Here is a 2,964-nt window from a genome sequence, read left to right on the forward strand (position 1 = left end):
CTTGTGGGTGTAGCAGAGGTATGGTCAATTTGCGTTATAAATAAAATCATATAATAAATATTTTAGTATCTGGCTTATTTCACCTAGTATACATTGATCTTTATTTTTTTATTTTTTTTATTTTTTTAAAAGGTGGTGAGTTTTTTTTGTTTTTTTTAAAAATATATTTTATTGATTTTTTACAGAGAGGAAGAGATAGAGATAGAGAGCTAGAAACGTTGATGACAGAGAAAGATCGAAACATCGACCAGCTGCCTCTTGCACACCCCCTACCGGGGATATGCCCGCAACCAAGGTACATGCCCTTGACCGGAATCGAACCCAGGACCCTTCAGTCCGCAGACTGACGCTCTACCACTGAGCCAAACCGGTTTCGGCTACATTGACCTTTAAACAACATGGGTTTGACTTGCATAGATCTGCTTATATACAAATTTATTTTAATATGTACAGTAATGTAAATGTATTTTTCTTCTTTCTGATTTTATTTTATGTCTTTTCTCTATTTTACTTTATTATATAAATACTAGAGGCCCAGTATACAAAATTTGTGCACAAGGGGGAAGGAGTGGTGTCCCTCAGCCCAGCCTGCACCCTCTCCAATCTGGGACCCCTCAAGGGTTGTCCAACTACCGGTTTAATGGGCAGACATCCCTCTTACAATCCAAGACTGCTGGCTCCCAATTGTTCACCTGCCTGCCTTCCTGATTGCCCCTAACCGCTTTGCCTGTCAGCCTGATCATCCCCTAACCATTCCTCTGATTGATGTCTAATTGCTCTCCTGCCATCCTGTTTGCCCATACCTTCCCTCCTCTGCTAGCCTGCCACCCCTAACTGGTCTCCCCTGCAGGGTTGATCACCCACAACTGCCCTCTCCTATAGGCCTGGTGCTTCCCAACTGCCTTCTCTTGCTGGTCATCTTGTGGTGGCCATCTTGTTTCCACACAGAAATAGCCATCTTGTGTTGGAGTGATGGTCAATTTGCATATTACTCTTTTATTAGATAGGATAGAGGCCTGGTGCACAGGTGGGGGCCAGCTGGTTTTCCCTGCAGGGTGTCCCAGATCTGGGTGGCGTTCACATGGTGCAAGGGGTGGCCTGGGTGAGGGGCCACTGGTGGTTTGCAGGCCAGCCACCTCCCCCAGCAACCCAATGGAGGCCCTGGTATCTGGAATTTATTTACCTTCTACAATTGAAGCCTGGAGCAAAGCCAAGCCTTCTGCTTGCTCCATAGCTGCTCCTGTTTGGGTTTGTTTAACTTCTATAATTGAAACTTTGTAGCCTTGAGTGGAGGCTTAGGCCAGTAAGGGCAGGTAGAAAGCTTGGCTTCTTCCATTGCCTGAGAAACCCAAACCTCCCTCCTTCTCTCTGTTGGCTGCAGCCATCTTGATTGGGGTTAATTTGCCTGCTCTCTCTGATTGGCTGGTGGGCATGGGTGGTGGGCATGCCTTGTGGGTATAACAGAGGTATGGTCAACTTGCATACTACTCTTTTATTAGATAAAATAGAGGCCTGATGCACAGGTGGAGGCCAACTGGTTTGCCCTGAACGGCATGCTGGATCAGGGTGGGGGTTCCCTTGGAGCATGGGGTGGTCTGGGCGAGGGGCCTGTGGTGGTTTGCAGGCCAGCCATGCCCCCTGCTGACCCACGTGGAGGCCCTAGTATCTGGGATTTATTTATCTTCTATAATTGAAACTTTGGAACTTTCAGCAGAGACTTGGGCTAGGCAGGGTGTGCTGGAATCTTAGATTCCTCCATCGCCAGGGAAACCCAAGCTTTCTGTTCACAACGTAGCTGCATCCATTTTTGTTAGGATTTACTTATATTCTATAATTGAAACTTTGTAGCCTTGAGCAGAGGCCTGGGTTAGCCAGGAGGTGCAGTAAGCTTGGTTTCCTCCATTGCCAGGGAAACCCAAGCCTTCTCCTCTCTCCAAGGAGCCATCTTGGTTGTGATAATTTGGATACTCATTCCTGATTGGTTGGCGAGTGTGACTTGATGGTGTAATGAAGGTAAAGTCAATTTGCATATTACTTTATTATTAGATAGGATAGTATCAATATCACATGATGTCCTAATTTACTATTTGTTTTACTGGTAAGGCTTCCAGTCATTAATAGCTTATTACTGCCGAAACCGGTTTGGCTCAGTGGATAGAGCATCAGCCTGCGGACTGAAGGGTTCCGGGTTTGATTCCGGTCAAGGGCATATACCTTGGTTGTGGGCACATTTCCAGCAGGGGGTGTGCAAGAGGCAGCTAATCAATGATTCTCTCTTATCGATGTTTCTAACTCTCTATCCCTCTCTCTTCCTCCCTGCAAAAAGTCAATAACATATATATATTTTTAATTAGGCTATTACTACCATTTTGGGGGAGTCAAATTATATGTACATTTTTACTCTGAGGGATATTAGTGCTTATACTGCACTGTTCAAGGGTAAATTGCACTGTCTTCTAGTTTCACCCATGTTATAGAATGAATCAAATTTTTAATTTTTATTGTTAAGTTACAGTTTACATTCAATGCTATTTTGTATTACTTTCAGGTGTATAGCATACTGGTTAGACAATCAATATTGTTTTCTCTGATTTCCAAGATTCACTTGGCACTACACAGTTATTAAATGTTATTAAGTGTATTGTACTCTACATCCTGAGACTGCTTTATAACTATCAACTTATACCTCTTTTTGTTTCTTTTAGAGATAAATTTCATAAATAATTTTTAGTGTTTTTTTTTTTTAATTATCTCTGTTATTCATAAACTACTGCAGACAGTGCTTTGGAGATAGGGAGGGAAGAAGAATTAAAATAAAGAACATTGCCTGCTCCTTTCCAGTTGTTGCACAAAGAAACAAAGCCTAAGACTAAGATCTTTACCATCCAGTACAAACATAAAAATCATTTTTAAAAGCTAAATATAATTTACTAAAGGTCAATGTAAATTTTACTTTCTAAATAC

The sequence above is a fragment of the Pipistrellus kuhlii genome, unplaced genomic scaffold (assembly GCF_014108245.1).
Source record: "Pipistrellus kuhlii isolate mPipKuh1 unplaced genomic scaffold, mPipKuh1.p scaffold_m20_p_98, whole genome shotgun sequence".
Classification (NCBI taxonomy): domain Eukaryota; kingdom Metazoa; phylum Chordata; class Mammalia; order Chiroptera; family Vespertilionidae; genus Pipistrellus; species Pipistrellus kuhlii.